At 39.9% G+C, this 18603-nt stretch overlaps 1 protein-coding gene across 1 annotated transcript in view; it reads left to right on the top strand.

Annotated features, from left to right (window-relative positions):
* The window catches only part of iqsec2b (IQ motif and Sec7 domain ArfGEF 2b), a 103861-nt gene that overhangs the window by 49292 nt on the left and 35966 nt on the right, over nucleotides 1-18603 (top strand). The window lies entirely within an intron of this gene.

Here is an 18603-nt window from a genome sequence, read left to right as displayed (position 1 = left end):
CATTTAAATGATCATTTTGCTATAGTTTTTGCTTGAACATGTTAAACATATTAAATCATATCTGTAATACATTTTAATTTTGCAACTTATAAAACGTTAAAATATGTATTCAATTGACATATTAAAACTAGTGTATTAAATGGCAAATGTAAATTATATAATTGAATTTTAATTTTGCACCAAACTTTGCAAAAATGTAATGGCAAATGTAAATTTGATGCATTGCCATTTTACATATTGCATTGTCATTTTGCATATTACATTTCAAATTGAATATTGCTACCCATATGCTTTCATAGTCTTGTAGCAGGTATTGAGATGAGAATGTTATTGTTATGATGGGTTATTTCATTGGTTGATGTAGTTTGTTATGGTGCAGTACCAAAAGACTCCAGCAGGTTTCATAGACTTGGCAAATTCATTTTTCAGATGATTGTATGTACAGACAATCTGTTGTGGGGGTTCTTGGCAGTTTTTCTAAGGCTTTTATATTATTCATATCGATATCGGAATTATATTGTATCGACCGAAATTAAGAAATATATCGTGATATATAAAATTTGGCACTATCGTCCAGCTCTACTTACTGTAGAGTTACGGTTAGGGTTTGATTTACGGTTAGTTACTTGTAATGTAATTTACTGTTATTACTATAGTAAGTAAATGTGACCGGTCACGGAAACTAGGGACACAAGTCGGTTCTGGGGCATTTTGAGTTATTCATAGATTCTGAAAGTGTAATCTCCAAGCTTTCCAACGATGTGTAACGTGGAAATCTGATAATATTTGGAGAAGTTGTGGCCATTTGAAGGTAGGCACTTAAAGAAGCTCAAAGATGAGAAAACAACCTCTAAAGATTGTGCAGTTCTCACCTGTCTTTGCTGCTGGGAGTGACAATAGGGCTCATTTACATCTCATTTAGATAACCCATACCCCCTGTAAAGCTCCCCCCTCTGCTTTACAGCTTTTTTTGCACTTCGAATGAGTGTACCTCTGCCGCTCTAGGCGAAAAACAATTGTGCTGCCCCTCTATTTGCAACGTACCAGCAACAACACACAAAGACCAATATGCCATATAGCCTACATATAACGCAAAACCAGCAACAACACACAAAGACCAATATGCCATATAACGCAAAACCAGCAACAACACACAAAGACCAATAAGCCGTAGGCCTACATATAACGCAAATAGTGTGCAACGCTCGTGTGCCCAAAATGCCAACAATATTAAAGTTTATGCAGGAGGCAAATGCCTGCTGGCATTTTTCTTTAAGCAGTCATGACAGGAATTTTCCAAATAATCACATTTCACCTCCTCAAATTACTGTTGCAAATCTCTTTACACCACTTTCTTATGTGCGTATACACACACAAATGAAATGTCCGCAAGCACATTATATAATCAGCAGGTTCAGCATCTTAAATAACGACTAAAGAGCAAATGAAGCTTAACTTACATTTCAGAAACGCGCACGGCAGGCCGTCATCGCAGCAAAGGTCTTAACTGCATCCTCTATTTCGATTCTCTGTGCCAGTTCATGTTCTATGGAGATTGTTGCCAGTCCATTAACTCTGTTCCCTGTTCACAAAACGTTCCCCATTCAAAGCAATCGGGACCTCACATATGAAACAGCCAGCCACCGCTGTCAGCGAGCCGAGCCGCCGTATTCAAGCAATGAGGGCGCGCGCCGCGCCCATACCTCAGGTTCAGTTTCCCGAGCCCACGAAGTGCGGCGAAAACATTTTCGGTGTAACTGCCATGGTTCAGCTCGTCTGCGACAATCTTTGCGGCATCTATCTTCATTGAATTTTTATATCAGATAGAGCCGGCCAGAGCACAGCATAATAAGTACCCATGGGGTTCACTTGGAGGGCGGGGGCAAAAGCGCCGGGTTATTCAGTATGGAAATACACACAGACAATGACACGCCACGCCCCTACTGCATGCTAGAATCTCCGAAAACAAGCCGATTTCAACCTCAAAATGTAAGCTTACAAAATGTAAGCTCACGAATGTGAGCGGTGAGGACCAGCCCGCCGCATCACAAACGTCTTGGAGAGAACTCCAGATAAGAAAGCTTAGAGGCCATACTCCTAGTGGAATGAGCCCTGACCACCAAATGGTTGGCCAGAGGACTCAAAAGCAAGAAGAATAGTCTCGACTATCTATTTGCTCAATAGGTTGGATTTTCTCGACAGAGAAGTCCGATTAACATATGTGTCCAGTGCTCGCACTGACACAGAACTTCTCTGAGACCAAAACTAAGGGCTCAAAGGGAGCCCCAGATAGGCCTTCTAGAACTATTGCAAGGTCCCAAGCCGGCACCCTAGTGCAAGTTGCAGGCCTCAGCCTCAAAGTGCCACAAAGGAAACGTGTGATCAGGGGGTCTCGACCCAAAAATGTACCACCCACCAGGGCGTGGAAAGCCGCAATGGCTGCCACGTATACCTTAAGCGTGGAAGGACATAGACCTGATACAAAGCGTTCTTGCAGAAACTCAAATACTGTGTTTACTGAACAGTTAACCGGATTCCACTGACACTGGTAACACCAAGAAGTAAAAAACTCTTGAAATAGTGATATAGTTTCCTCGTAGCGAGAGCTCTGGAGCTTAGAATGGTCTCAACAACCTCGGTTGAGATACCACTCTCTATTAGTTGGGCCCCCTCAGAGGCCAAACCCACAGTTTCCAAATCCCCTGCCGGGGGTGCAATATTGCATCCCCTGCCTGAGACGGAAGGTCTCTCCTGATCGGGATCTCCAAGGGAGGGCAGTCAAGGAGAAGTCCGCAAGGTTGTTAGGTCCGCAAACCAAATTCGGCTTGGCCAGGGTGGTGCTACTAGCAATAGGCTTATACCATCCTGGCGGATTCACTCCAGAACTCCTGGGAGCAGAGCAACAGGGGGAAATGCGTACAGATGTAGCCTCGGCCACGTCTGTACCATAGCATCCAGCCCCGAGGAGAGAACCAGAGTGGGCAGTGCGTCGTATGCTGAGACGTGAACAGATCCACTTCTGCCTGGCTGTAAAACTACCATATTTGCTCCACAGCCTCAGGGTGGAGTCCCCTGGCCTCAGCCCCTGCCTCGACAGGGTGTCTGCTCCAATATTCTGACCCCCTGGAATATACACTGCCCTCAGATAGCATATTTTCTTGAGGGACCAAAATAAGAGGCCACCAACGTGTTGTCTGTGGGACAAGAACCAGAGTTTCCTCCATATAACCAAGGCGCGGGGATATTGCCGCGTGATCTTGATCGTATGTATTGGGTTTCCCCTCAGGGAGAACCCTCTGGTCCTGAGCCACCACTGTAAAGGTCTCCCGTACAGCAGGTCAAATGGAATCACATTGGACGCTGCTGCCATGAGGCCTAACAATCACTGTTCCAGAGCAACACATGATGGCCCCTCAGGTCTGGGAGGAGATGTCTCAACACATTGATGACGACCATCATCTCTAGGCAATTCATGTGCCAAGAGAGATGATGACTCCTCCACAAGCCCTGAGCTGAGCGGCCTTCCAATACCGCTCCCCAGCTAGTGAGGGAAGCATCTGTCAAGATAGCAACTCGATGGCAAAGAGCTCCCAACACCGGAACCTGGGACAAGAACCAGTGTTTCCTCCATATAACCAAGGCGCGGGGATTCTGCTGCGGGATCTTGATTATACAGAATGGGTTTCCCCTCGGGGAGAACCCTCTGCTCCTGAGCCACCACTGCAAAGGTCTCACGTACAGCAGGCCAAAGGGTATCACAATGGACGCTGCTGCCCTGAGGCCTAACAGTCTCTCGAACTGTTTCACAGTGTGTGACTGGCCTAGCTTTAGCTCTTTTGTGGCAGTAAGGATAGCAGCTACACGAGCGGGCGACAGAACGGCTCGCATCGTGACTGAGTCCCAGACCACTCCAAGTAAAGTGGTCCTCTGTACTGTAGAAGCACACTCTTCTTGGCATTGAGGCTCAACCCCAACCTTCGCATATAAGCGAGGACGACATCTCGATGCCGAACCGCTAACTGTTCTGATTCCGCTAGAATAAGCCAGTCGTATATGCAATTCAGAATGTGTATGCACTGCAGCCTGGCGGGGCCAGAGCTACATCTACGCGCTTCGTGAATGTGCGGGGTGATAGCGCTAGACCGATAGAGCTTTTGAACCCCCCTCAGAGGGCGCGAGTCCAACGCAATGTCGAGTTGACGCTGCGCCAGATGCTTTAGACGCTGTAGATCGCTGCGCCCCGAAGAACCAAGGGTGGCGGGGTTGGCAGAACAATTCCCTGAGGTCACCGAGATGGAAAGGGCACCATATAATGAGGTGTACACCGTTCCACCCCGGTTGGGGCTGCCCTCACCGGTCTGACGCCGGTGGCGCCAAGACCTATTCTTTTGAGCCGAAGTCTTCTCAGCGTGAAGAACGGTCCTCGGATCCGGCTTCTGCTTTGAAAGCTTTGGCTGCTGTGTTGCGTATGAGAAACAAGACGGCTGGAGCTGCTTACGCCCAGCAGCCCCAGGGGGTTGGACATAGTGAGAGAGAGATTCTCTTGTATCTTTCTACATGATTTCCATCAAATTGAGCCAGAGGTGTCTCACAGTGACCAAAAGGGCTGCCATAAACCACCCAAATGTTCAGGCGGTCCCCTTAGTATCCCTGAGAGATAAATCTGTGGCCCGACAAAGTTCTCAAACCCCATTGGGCCAAACTCCCTCAGTTCTGTCCAAATACCCCAGCAAGCCAGCCTGATATGCTTGTAGTACTGCTATAAGTGTGCAAGCAGCCTCCTGCTAGACCCACTGCCGTAAATGCTTTTCCCACTAGATTAAAAATATACACATATTTTTTAATGGCTTAGTGAGAGAAGCCGAACCCTTCAGGGACGATAGTAAACCGGGAGACAGATAACTAGCAAGCGTCTGTTCTACCCGGGGTATTGCCCTATAGCTATACTCTCTTAACACCCTAATATCTGAATATACATGAACTTGGGGGCTAAAAGACAAGAAGAGTAAGGCTTTTTCCATGATCTAGACAGCTCGCTGTGCAGATCGGGAAAAAATGGAAGGCCCCGTGATGGAGGTGAAAAAATATAGGGAAGGAAACTCGTGAGAATCGCGGAATCTGCACCCTGAGAATCGCGAGCCTGGCCACTTCCCTCGAGAAGTGACAGGCGGGAGCGAAGCGAAAGCTTCTCACAATGTTGGCAATCAGCCAAGGCTGATACCGCATGCTCCACTCCCAACACATCACACAAAGCTTGTGTGTGTCCCTACTCGTTAAATAACGCGAGCAGGGAGAACACAGAGTTTGTGCAATTGTTTCCATACTGTGTATATATATATGTATATATATCAGACAGACAACAATAAATATTCACAGTCAGTTTTGACACAGAGCGCTTTGCTGAGGCACCAAAGCTAACGTGAGTAACGCACCAGATGTGCTTATATCCTTTCCTGGTCATGACGTCACCCACCCGTGGCGTTCATTGATTCATTCCATTGGACTAATTGACATACGTGCTTCAGAGGTAATCACACGAAGGCGTTCCAAAAGCGTCATCAACGGATCGCGAGTTCCCTCGAAAGGGAACTGAATACAACTGAACATAATGGTGACGAGTGTAAAGAACCTTCTTTGCAGTGGAAAATGTCCATGGATATTAAATGTTCTTCATGGAACCACAGATGCCAGTAAAGAAACTTTTAAGAGTGTATGTTTTATTTATTTATTTTTATTCATAACTTGATCTTCTGGGGAAATAACAGACTTCTCTCTGGTTAGGTATGCCAGACTTCACCAATCATGTAGTCCACTTAAACCCCATCACTTTTGTATTTGAGTGTAACACCCTTATCTCAAAATCCAATCAACAATGGCAGAAAGTCTGGACATTGCTTTCTTGGCCAAGGACCACCCAATAGGATGTCGGATCATGGAATGTGTAAAGCAGCCGATCACAGTTCGTTTTGTTCAGCATCATGTTTAGGGGTTTGAAAATGTAAGGAAATGCTTGGTCTAATTCTAGAACAAAAGTAATCATTTTGAATTATTTGCACATACCATTTTAAAATATAGACGCACTCACTTTTATGCCCAATTGTGTTGAAAAACGAAAGACGTTTCACATTCAGTTAGGAATTGCATGAATCACGAAAAATGATACCATATTTTCAATTCAAAACTTTATTTGAGAAAAACGTTGCGTAGTTTGCAGTGCTGGATATTACCGTTGGTCGTTTATCATTTCTATCAAAACAGTTACCAAATATTAAATATTTTTCTACTACCATCTTACCTCTCTTTTTCAATGTTAAAACTGACACTTTGCAGTTCGCACTGGAATTTGCACTCTTCTTCTGTGAACAGTAAAGTAAACCCCGTCTACTTTGATTTGATTGGCCATCTCAATCATTGTGACATTGACAAGCGCTGATGAGGCCGACCAGCCTAACTTTTAAACCTTTTTGTTCTAACAACAAAATGCACTGCGTAATGAGGTGCAGCAGAGCAGTTCCATTTGGCCATTTCTAAGTGTTTGAGGGGGACTTGTTCCCATTCGTGTATTTGGTGGTTACGACTCTGCGTTTGAGAGCGTGACACATACGTATCCCGATCAGATGATGACTTCAAAACCCCCCAAGTGTTTCCCATTTTGTGTGCCATATGCATTAGACACTCAGCCAACTGTCCGTGGGTCTGACATCTCAGGCTGAGACTAACCCATGAATAGATCCAAGTTCCAGCAGTAATTTTTTAAAAATTAATATGCAAGAAACGATCTAGCATCATTTCCGTTTAATCATGGCTTTAACTAAATTTGTCCTCCCCTGGGCAAAATTGGGTTAAATGCTTTTCTCAAGAGCAATGGAGTGATTATGGCTCACAAATTATTAGCTTCAAAACAGCAACTTTTCAGTTACCAGCTCTGAGCTTCAGCCACTATACTCTATCATGTATGTTGTAAGTAATTAAATTGGCCATATTTCCTGACTATTTACAATCACTCTAGAAAAAAAGTTTAAATTTAGTGTACAGACAACCTCTCGCTACGTCTATTATAGTATCTGGAACCTGCTAATTATAGTATGTGGGCTCTGTTCATTATTGAGAGTCATGCCGATGGTGACAGAGTATGATTTCTCATGTTGTAGTAACTGTCTTGCAGCTGGTCTAATCGGATGGGATTGAATGTTAGATTTTATTACACATGTGTCCAGTAGGGGTTGGAGAAGCACTTTGGGAAAAATTTTGCATTCCCTCTTCATTTAAATATAAATAAACAACATTTAAATACACACTTAACACTCCCTTATAGCAGTTCTGCTGTGATTTGAGGAAACCCCTCTTTCAAAGCTATTGAATATTAAATAAAGCACTCTTTTTTGATTTCTTGAAGTTGATTCATCAGCCTCATAAGAAAACTCGTCCGTCTTTTACATCGGGGTAATGATAGCTCATAAGCGACTGAGTGGATTCTCCGTGTGTTTGGATTGATGACGTGCTCCAGCCTCAGGAGCTATTGAATATGTAATGTGTGATAAGCCATAACTAGCATCCTCGCGGGTCTCCTTAATAAACATGGCTCTTGAGTGGAGGAGATCTGTTGCCGAGGGAACAGTATGAGCTCAGAGCAACTCAGTGGGCGAAACACAACAGTGAAAGAAACATGGGTGGGAGGAAGAAGAGAGAGAGAGAGAGAGAGAGAGAGAGAGAGAGAGAGAGAGAGAGAGAGAGAGAGAGAGAGAGAGAGAGAGAGACTGTAATATGGAGAACAGTAGAGTTTGGGAAAAGACTTGTTGGGGAAAGTGTGTGGGATTTGTTTTTGTTTTTATATGTAAGTGACACAGCATTTGCTATTCAGGAGGCATGATTACCCATTGCTATTTGCGTCAAACGGGACATTTGATGTTGCCAGCTAATTTATTCCTTCTTGTGAATTAGTTTAACCTTAGATTGTTTGTGAAAGTACTGTATTTTCATTCTTAGGCTCTGCTAATTTTTAATAATAAAATTTAAATTTAGTCAGTATTTATGCACCATCAAGTTGTTCCAAATCTGCATTACTTTCTTGTGAAACAAAATTTTTAATTCCAAAGGAATATGTTTTCTATCACTGTTTTTCATTCAATAACATGGAAGGACACAAAAGTGCAAAAATATTATAAAAGAACCTTCAAAGAATTCCATATGATGCCTTATTTGTGAACAAATCGTTCTTCTGAATCAGATAGTATAGTTAAATCGGTTAATATGGTTCAAAAAATCTATCAGGGGTGTGTTTCCCGAAAGTATCGTGAGCCAACTATGGTCTCAAGTTACATCGAGTCAGTGTTTTCCGAAACCATAGTTCCGACGAACATTCGCAAACAGTATCACAAAGTTGTGTGGTTGGAACGACAGCTCTCAGGCTGTGGTTAGAAGCATAGTTTCTTGTTTCTGTGGCACGTGGACTTAATAAATCATTACCTTGAGCAAAATAACCAAGCTGGCATTCATGAATATATATTGATTTGGGCGACATTGGGTTGATGCCCAATGTTGATACCTGAGCATAAATACATAATCATGTTTCACTTGGTCCATCCATCTGTTTTTCATGTTCGTAGTGTTAGTTTGTGGAGTAAATATAATTATTTTTAATAAATATAGCGGATGCTGGTGTTTTGCGTGTGTTCGACCAATCACCGTACACTTAAGTGATTCGCCTCTCACAACGTAACATGCTCTAAACACACCTCTTATTAACCACGCAGAATAATGTAAGTGGACCTTTTTTGTAATCACGGCTTTGAACAATTACGTAATCGTGGCAATCATAGTCGTGATTAGAAATTTGATTAATTGTTAATTAAAAGAAGTTATTACTCCACCACCTGCGTGACATCATTGACCAACGTGGTTGAACGACAAATGTACGACAATACGGTTTCGGGAAACAGTCGTGACGAGCTAGTTGATTTCTTCAATGATGCATCATACTATGGTAGTTAAGCAGCGAATCGTTGTATGGGAAACACACACCTGAAGGATGAATCTGACTGAATCTGATCTCGAGGTCGACTCAATGAGTCAGCGATTTGGTATTGTCCAATTGGAGTTTCTACCAGTGATTATCAGCGAATAAAGACTTAAATTTTAGTCTGTTGATCAAAAACTGTATAATATGGCTTCAGAATATAGCACACCAAAGTCATTTGGATTACTTTTATAATATTTAATGGTGTTTTTGTGTCTTTGTTAAAGCACAAAAGTTTCAGTACCGATTAACTGTAATTGCATGGAAAATGTTTAGAAAGAAAGAGTCAAACAGGTTTGAAATGACATGAAGGTGATCATTTTTCAGGTGAAATATTCATTTGAGAGTCATGTTATATTTTCATTCCACATCTAATTTCCTTTGTATCTGATAAGTGCAGCTAATATCAAATTGACCAGCAGGGCTGGACTGGGACTAAAAATCGGCCCGGGCATTTTGGCCCAGAATGACCCACTACATATAATCATAAACACAACCGATCTTCTCACGCCCCTGAATATGTATACTTACTCCTATTAAAACCACTAATGCCATGTAACCTAATGAGTGAGTAGGAATGAGTAAGAGTTAATCGATGAAATAACTACTAATTGAAAAATACAATCAAATTACTCCACAATGATGAATCCTAAAACAAGCTATAATCTGCATTGGCATATCAATACCAGTTTTTGACACAGGATTTTTGGTAAATCTGTGGTGGGTGGACATCTGTCCCTTTAGGGGGGTTCGGGGGAGCCCACCCATAAGAAAAAATTGTGCTTTTTAATGTTAAATTCATCAATCTGGTGCACTTTGAGAGTTAAAAATTAAGAGGTCCAACGCATAATCAGTGTGCAAATTGAACAAAGAAAAACTCAAAACTCTTTTAGCTGTGATATAGTGTCTGTCTGCATTACACTACTACATAATATTAATATTAATTCCATGACAGTAATAGCCATATATTGTAAAACAAATGCACTTAATTTTTTTTATCTAATCATAATTAGTTTTGTACTAATTTCTATGCTTGAAAGAGATAAACACATGATCTTTTATTTTGGCGGTAAACATGGTTTACAAAAGCGTCTCATTACAATTCTAGTAAAATGCGTAATCATCAAATATGCCGATGTGTAAATAATGCGTAACTGGGTGATGGGTTCCTCATTCATCGCCTCAGTGTTCTGAAAGTTGCCTAGTTCTGCTTACCACAGTTCTCTACACTCACTCATTCACTCCTGATCCTCCTCAATATCCTCATCAGACACTTGAAGGACCTGTTTCTTTTTTTCACGCTATTTCTCTGCGCATTCCTTGCGTTTCTTCTCCATCTCTGATTATTTTGACAGATATACACTGACACTGCACGCTCGCTCAGAGCCCAAAGGGGGAGGAGTTTAAAGATCTGATTGGACCAGCCCAGTGTCAATCAAGAAAAGAATCAATGGGCCGCTGATCTACGTGTTTCATGGGCCGGTCTGTGAAAAAAAAAAAAAACTTACCCTGACTTTTTTTGTCCAATGCATTACACCGGCACACAGATCCCAGCGCCGCCAATTAAGCAAAACTAAACGAATGGGCCGCCGATGTACAAGTAGCCTATTATGGGCCGTTTAGACAAAAACATTTTTTTTTATTTTTTTTAAGAATGATCTGTATCGGCCCAAAAAGAACGTCGGCCCACCGGGAAAATGCCTGGTATGCCCGACGGCCAGTCCAGCCCTGTTGACCAGTCATCTAATCTTAAAATTAGAAGTCATTTCTTAAGGTGCTACTTAGACCTTCTTAAGATTTTGAAGTAGTTATTTAGCAGATGCTTTTATACTGCTTTTATAGTCCATGTATTACAGGGACAACTGGAGCATCCTGGAGTTAAGGGCATAATGGTGAAAGCTCATGGCTCCTCTTACAAGCAGCAAAGCAGCAGCCTTACAATTACCAGGCATGAACTTCAGCATCTACACTAGTGGTTGTCAACCTTTTTATTAATACTGAACCCCATCACATTTCAAACCAATTTCAGAATATGCTCACTGATAACATTACTGTCTTTTTAAAATGATGATTTTACGGACATCTTTTTTTGTATTCGTATAATGCATTTTCTATAGCATTTGTATATTCACTGCAGTAAACAGACATGGTAGGATAGCAACATGCAGCATTTTTCTACTTCAAACTACCTCAGGAATGAGAATTTCTAGGATTCAAGTTGTAGAAGTTTGTGCATGTTGTCCTGAGGAGACTTTGTGTGCTTGCTTGTTTGTTTATAATTGTAATTTTCATTTTACATGATATTGTGTAATGTTTGTGTTCTGAGTTGTTACTAGTGTTTATAGATCATTATATGTGCGCAACCGAGCAGATTCACCCAGTGTTGAACCAGTGATATAGTGCCACTAGTTATTACTAGAGAGCTTAAGTGGAACTCCCAAAAACACTGCAAAACGAAAAAAGTGTTGCAGGTGCTGGCAGTCAGAATGTAATAATCCTTCATCTTGGTCTCTGAACACTGGAATTCATCTCTCGGCACACCTCATACTACACCCACACACACACACACACACACACACACACACACACACACACACACACACACACACACACACACACACACACACACACACACACACACACAGCCGGGGTTGCCAGGCAGCAGGAGTGTGTCCTGGTAACGGGGGGGACGAAGTAATGCCAGTGCAGTGCTGTACAATTCCTGCCACAGCCAGAAGCCTCATGTTCAGAGCCACGGGTCTTTAGAATCAAATGATTTCCTCCAAATATGGTTGTAATGTAATGATTGCTGCTACACACATGCTGAAATTCGTTTGAACTGTTTTACTAAAACTACAAGTTTGTCAATGATTTTTTCTTCTATTTTTTTTTCATTAAATATTTTTCTTCTGTTTTTAAAAAAAAATGCCTGATGGCTTAACACCGGGGTGAATTCATTATATTTGTGCCACTTTTTTGATAAAAAAAATTACCATTAAAAATGTAATCTTCACTCACCACCCACAATGGAGTTTATCCATGTGCTAAATGTGCCAAAATAGTGCTGTACTGTTTTTGAATAAAATAATAGTGTCATTGTTTCAGGATTATATTTTATTACATCCTCAGAATATGCTTGTTAATATTAAACTTTGTGAGGAACATATGCAACAAAATGTGATTCACTTCTACTGTCAGTTGATTCGTCCAATTTTGAAGCAAATCACGAAGGCCTTGTTAACCAGACAATGGTTATATCAAAGGGGCAAAATAGACCAATTGCTTTCTTGACATAATATCCCAATCCTGTTATTTTGATTCTGGGGATTGCTTGCAATTGTATCCTGTGCCACTGCTTAATGTGACAAAATGATGATCTAGTTGTGAACTTGCAGTCTGATTGCAGCAATGATTGACTGTGTAACACACACACACACACACACACACACACACACACACACACACACACACACACACACACACACACACACACACACACACACACACACACACACACACACACACACACACACACACACACACACACACACACATCTTTCTATTGTACAATGCTGTTTTAGTGCCATATTAAAGTCTAAGATTTTGAGAATTAAGTTAACACGTTATGAGAATAAAGTTTAAGAGATTTGCAAAATCTAAAACAAGTGATGTTCACTGAGATTATTCTCAAATTATTATGGCTTTATTTTAGTACAGATGAGTAGAAAGTGTTTCTCATCCTTTATTTGCTACACATCACAGTGTCTACAGATGTTCTGCTCTCTCCCTGTCCATGTTTGTCTACGTCTTCCTCTCTCTATTTCTAGATCATGGTCACTTAATCTGTATTTGGAGAGCATTTATCTTTCTTTAAATTGTTAAATTAATAGATAATTGGCCAATTTAGTTCTGATTAAGATTGAATAACATTGGTGTTTATTTTAGAGGTCAAAATCTGCTTTTAGTGGTTCATCATGAGTGTCTTTTAGATTTTTTTCAATTTCTTTAATAATAGTTTGGGGATGTAGCTGTACTCAAACTGGACTTGAGCTTCATGGACAAGTTGAAAGGCGAGTGTTTAAAGTGTGTTTGTTTCAGTGGCGTTTCCTTTTTCTAACTAGAGTTCTTGTTTGTGCATCTGTTAGTATGTCAATATAAATGAACTGTGGTAAAGATCAGCACAACATTTTGTCAAACTGGCAGCTTTGTTAGGATAAAAAGAGAGTTGTTATGTGAAGAAGTTTGTTATCTGTCTTGCCAGTCCATTTTTGTTACCCGTGATTGATGCGAGTTCAACATAAAACCTGCAACGTTGTAACAGCGCAGCTTAGCTGATAACATCAAGGACATTTCAGGAATGTATTTCTCTGTTTGAAAGAAGGATTGAGTCAGCCGGAGCGGGGCTATAGCTGCTGCTGGAAAACAAGAAGTCATCCCCTTGATACGTTTGCTGAAACGCTGCCTATATTACAGAACCTAGAAGAGCTTTTACTGTAAAAACACATTACATAAACTTTACCAAACTGATTTGAGGGGTCATTTATGTGGGAGTATTTCAGCGGCTCAATAAGAGTGCGCTATATTATCTTGAAACATTAATGCATAACTTGCATACAGAATTACGGATTGTATTGAAAAAAATATTTACAGGGACACTGTTTTTTCTAAATTGATATTGGTAGAGTTTGGAATAAAAAAAATTAAAAAAACATTAAAAATAATCCTCAGATGTGCTGTTTGTATGTTATTGTTGTCTATATGAGATGTGAGGACAGTATGCTAACTGACTGTTTCAAGTGCAATAACACTCTTCCTCTCGTTCTTCATTCTTTTGTTCCCTCTGTTGTTTTTCTCTGCTGTTATTTTTGTTCTTCTCCTCTCGCTCTTATTTCACTCTCTAATAAGCACAGATGCTCCCACACGTTGACACTTATCTTTAAACATCTACCGTTTTACGAATCAGGAGAAATACACCTCTTCCCTCTCTTTCCCTGCCCTCAGCCACCCCCATAGTAAGCCTTTCGCACAATTTTTTTATTGTATTTTCTGTGTTTCTCTTCCCACTCTCCTCTCCCACTCTGTGTGAAGTCCTAGTTCTGTCCTTCAGCCACCTCTGTGTCTTCATGTGAGCTTCCAAACTTCCATCCCATGGCCTCCTCAAAACGTTGGATCGACCATTCGCTGTGTAGGTGTTTCTTCAGTTATCCTGCTGCTCATCCCTTGATGTCTCCCTCTCTCCTCGCTCACTCTCTGGCTGCAGTCTCAAATACTAGTGAGCCCCCTGCCTGGACAGCATTTTTTATTTAGTTCAGTTTATTTAATTTTCAAAAAAATCTGTCTAGGTTGGATTTTTTCTGGATTTTGAGTCTTAATAATCAATTTTGACATTTTCACATGGATGGTCAAAAATGCTGTCTTGATTGACAATTCACTAGGTTTTGAGTTGAGTTTAATGTTTTAGTTATGAAATATATACAGTGCCCAAAAATTGCTGTGTTGGAATGTAGCTCAGTAGATTTTGAGCTTGAATGCTTAAATATAATGTTAAAACATACCTGAAATACCCAAACCTACTCTGTTGATTAGCGGCCCACTAGGTTTTGAGTACAGATTTCCAAAAATGGTGTTTTTGACAGCCTAGTTTTGAGATTGAATGTGGAATTTCAACGTTTATGTGAATAAAAACCTAAATTCAATCGGTTCATCATATAAAGCGACCGTATCTCTTCAGAATATTAGGACTAAACCACTCAATTCGTATGGGTGGTAGTTGTGTGGACTGTCAATGGAGGGACCTAAATCTCTCAAATTTTATTAAAAATACCTTCATTTGTCCTCCGAAAATGACAGAATATCTTTCGGGTTTAAAAAGGACATGAGGGTGAGTGATTGATCGCCTTTAATTTTTGAATCAAATGTATTGCCAATGCTTATGATACCTACAATCTTGTCTGGGATGCAGACCACTTGGTTTTGAGTTTTAATGCTTGATTCAAACAATTAAACACTCATATAGTACTCGGTTTTGAGTTTTGCATGTTCAATTTGAAGTCTTAAACACGTCTGCAATGACAAAAAAAGGCAACTCACTAGGTTTTGAGTTTTGGATATTACAATTAAATTTATAATCCATGCTTATGATGCCTAATATGCTGTAGACAACTTCAATTCAAATGCTTGATTCAAACATTTAAACGCTGCTGTAGTCCCACAAAATGTTGTCTTTTTATGCAGCCCACTATGATTTCAGTTTTAATGTTCAAATAAAACATTAAAATATGGTTATGATGATGCTTAAAAAATGCTGTCTAGTTAGGCAACTCAGTATGAACATTCAAATCAAAAGTTCAAATGATGCAAACAGGATGTATATGTAGGCATCTGACCAGACTTCAAATTCAGACATTAAAATTGAATGCTCGAATGTGCTCATGATGTCCAAATGTTATCTTTTGAGTTGCAGCTCTCCTAAGGTTTGAGTTGTGACATTCAAATCAAACGTTCCTACAGGATGTCGAAAAATGCTGGTTGGCAACTCAACAGATTTTTAATTCAAAGTCTAATACATAGATGTGTAAATGCTGTCTAGCTAGGCATCTCAATAGGATTTGAGACACGGTCTCTCTCTTTTTCTCTCTCTCACTATGAGACCAATTTCCTGACCCTACAGCGTGCCAAAGTAAAAGCAGGCAGTGAAGCGCTAGAAAGATTGAGGAAGAGAAAAGATAAACGGAGGTGTGAGGGAACTGGAGAGTATAAATAGAGAACTCTGCAGAAAAGAGGATTGAGTCTTTCTTTAATTACAGTTAAGTGTGACAGGAATGAGATGGAAATCGAGTTTTATCTTTGAGAAAAAGCAATGACTTTGTGCGCATAAATGTGTGTGTGAAATGGAAAGCGAGACCCCTCAGGTGAGCCTATTACTCGTGCTTTAGCGGATAGGTACAGGTTGCGGCGTAGGGGTAATAAATGTGGCTCTGTTGAAAAGCTCTTACTGTCGGTGTTACGTAATCTTCCCACTGGGAGCTCTTGCTCCGGGGACCGACTCTCTCTCTCCCTGTCTTTAATTCAGTTTCTGTCACAAAACATTTAGAGAGGTAAGATGCTATTTAATCCCATGTCTATAATGATCTGTGGTGACAATCCGCATGATGTGCATATATACTGTACATTATCAACACTGTATTGACTTTGAAGCAGGTTTTCTGTGCTTTTTAGTTACTTGCTATCATCTTCCAAAGAAAAAAATGTAACTAACCACATAAAACAATCAAGCTGAAGCCTCTTTTTGCGGTTTGCTTCAGTAATGGACTGAACGAACATGCAAGTGGTATTTTACTATGTCTAGAGCCCACTTACATGCCTCAACAAGGACTAAGCGAATGTTACGTCTCCTAATTAATATTCACGAGCCAAGCTGTTAAGGTTTGTAATGATTCACTTTTCATTCCTACACCACCCTATCACCCTAACCATCTAAACATTATAGTATATGTGTATAACATTTGAGGAGCAATTCATTAGCTTTTCATTTCATTCAATCATGGGCTTATTTACCTCATGATGGTGGTCTTTGCATAGTTTCTCACAAGGCAAATATTATGAAAGTATTTTCCCCACAATTTCCAAGGCTGTTATGAACAGATTCATTCATGAGACTAATTAAAGAAAAAGCATTGAAGTTTTGTGACAGCGTGTGGCTGAATTTAGATACTAATGAATATGAGAGTCTCATGGTTTGGTTTTGTTTTGTTCCTCTCAAATCATTTTATATATTTTTCTTGGATTTGCATACACAAACCCTTGTCTGCTTACAATACATGCACTGCAATTGAAAGGTTTGGATGGATACAATTTCTTCGTGTGATGGCAAAACTGAATTTTCATCAGCCATTACTCAAGTCTTCAGTGTTACAAGAGAAAGGTCAGAGGAATATCTTTGGAAAAATAAGGGTCTAAATACATTTTTCCCAGGCATCTTTGATGCATGAAAGTTCAAAAGAACAAAATGTATTTGAAATAGAAATAATTTTTAACATTGTAATTGTCTTTACTGTCACTCATATCAATTTAATAAATCCTTGATGAAAAAAAACCCCAACAAAAATCGTACTGACTCCAAACTTGAAATAAACATACATAATAAAAGTATCATAAAAGTTACATTTGTTTGAAGAACAGATCTCGGTAATATCAATAATATACTGTATATTATATTATGGCTAGACAGAGAAAAATGCTTGTGTAAGACAAAAAAATACAGATTTACTTACTTTCTTGTAATACAAGCATTTCCTTTTATGCATTTTGCAGACACTTTTATCCAAAGTGACTTACATTGCATTCAAGGTAAACATTTTTATTGCTAGCATGTGCTCTACTGTTTGAACTACAGGTACGCTGTATTGTTGTAAAACCCAACTAGTACATTGTAACATCGTTTACATGCATATTTAACACCCTTGAAGGAAATATACAGATTTTGTATCACATCGTGTTGTTGCCATGGTAAAATTAAAACGTGGTTTGGATCTGCATGTTCGACTGCTGTGGCTTCTAAAGCCCATTCCTGCAGCTAAATGCTAACGCGCTACAGATTGAGTGACTCACGCAGCACAGCTGGTTTTTAGAAGAGCGTGTAGTGATTCAGTGAAGACCATTTCACTGATTTCTTCATTCTTCCTTGGAGATACTGCGGCATGAGACTGGAAATCTTCCCAAACAGAACTTGTGAGTGACTGTTTGCTATGGAAGCTCACAGAAGCGTGCTGCATGTGGAGCGGTTTTGAATGTCAGCTGAATAGCAAATCTCATGAGTGCATACTGTATGAAAAGGAATGAATAAAAGATTCAAGGGGGAAATACCACACACATAATGAGCAGACTTACACAATATGAAGATTTCAGGCACTCTATTGGTTTATGTAAGCCACTGGGGTGGTGGGAGTCTTTAGTTCACCTCTCAGAGCTCAAGAGTGCTGTTTCTCAATCTCTCTTCCTCTCTCTACTTCTCATTCACACACCAAACAATGTCACTTTTTACATTACAGCAGGGTGGCCATTATTGCAAAATATGATTCATATCATTCGAATTGTTTTCTTACATCATGACTAATAGTGCGCTCGTTAAAATGTAAATTTAATTGGAATACTTTTGAAAAATATGTCGAAACTTGAAAAAATGAAATTACGCTAGGTATGCCCAATATGTTGGCAAAATCAGTTATTTGCTAATATTACTTGTTTATTAAATTACTGGTATCAGACAGCCATATATTCATGCTCATTTCCTCTATTTTTATATTTAGATTACCTTTGCCATAATTTAACACTCACTTAAAGTTAAATATTAATCATTAATAACAGTCAAATCTTTTTTTTTGCAGATCTTAAAATGAATATACATTTTTCATAATGTACATTAAATGTTATCATGCCTAAATTCACTTTGCATTTAAAAAATATTGTACTTCTATAGTGTTTTTCTTTAAATATTTTTTATATCAGCCATTTATTGGTTGTCAGACACATATTGGGCACTTTCATTAGCCGAATTAATGATGGCAGACTGTGAATATAGCATTGGC

The sequence above is a fragment of the Siphateles boraxobius genome, unplaced genomic scaffold (assembly GCF_051911475.1).
Source record: "Siphateles boraxobius isolate OS27281-9 unplaced genomic scaffold, OSU_SipBor_1 9, whole genome shotgun sequence".
Classification (NCBI taxonomy): Eukaryota; Metazoa; Chordata; class Actinopteri; order Cypriniformes; family Leuciscidae; genus Siphateles; species Siphateles boraxobius.
Note: the sequence above shows the minus strand (reverse complement) of the source record. Positions and strands in the feature narration are given on the sequence as shown.